The sequence below is a fragment of the Brassica oleracea genome, chromosome C2, assembly GCF_000695525.1.
Source record: "Brassica oleracea var. oleracea cultivar TO1000 chromosome C2, BOL, whole genome shotgun sequence".
Taxonomy (NCBI): Eukaryota; Viridiplantae; Streptophyta; class Magnoliopsida; order Brassicales; family Brassicaceae; genus Brassica; species Brassica oleracea.
In genome coordinates, this window is record NC_027749.1 from 10966392 (window position 1) to 10967108 (window position 717).

Here is a 717-nt window from a genome sequence, read left to right on the forward strand (position 1 = left end):
GAGTGGGAAGCAATCTCTGTAGCTCTCTTCTGGACGCTAAAGGCATATTTGAGTATGTCTTCTGGCGAGTTGTTCAAGATACGGTTTCTTTTGCTTGATGTATTGCTCACGAGGATTAGATTATCAGTCCCACAAACTCTCTCTCTCTCACAAACGTAAGTGATGTTGGTACATGGTAGTTTTAAAATTTAAAAACAAAAAATAATAATAATAAATAAAAAAAAAAATGCAACGGTTTGATTTTGAGTCCTTCATTCGTTAGTTCTGGGTCGTTTGTCTTGGGCCTATTTTTGTGTTTTCTAACAGGCCTTGTGAGTGTGCTTAGGGTTGGTACTTGTGGCTTGAATGATTCAGCCGATCTCAAGTGTCACACTCTCTCTCCCTTGCCGGCGCACTCGATCGATCTCTCTCTCTAGCGACATGCAACCAGCAAGAAGAAGCTCACGGCTCTCAAAGCTGAAGAATGTTGAGTCCGATCCGCCATGTGTCTCCGAGACAGCTCCGATGAACACTTCTGACATCCGTTCGGGATCGTGTCCATCCTCATGAAAGCGGGTTCGCCGTCGTGTCTCAGCCGGTGATACTGCGCCTCCGCTGCTGGTGATACTGCACCTCAGCCTGAGCACGTTGAGTCTCTCTCGGATGAGGACTCCTCCTCCGACAACCCCGATGAAGCTCCGGTTGCAGCTGATACTCCTGAAAATTGCTCCAAAGAAC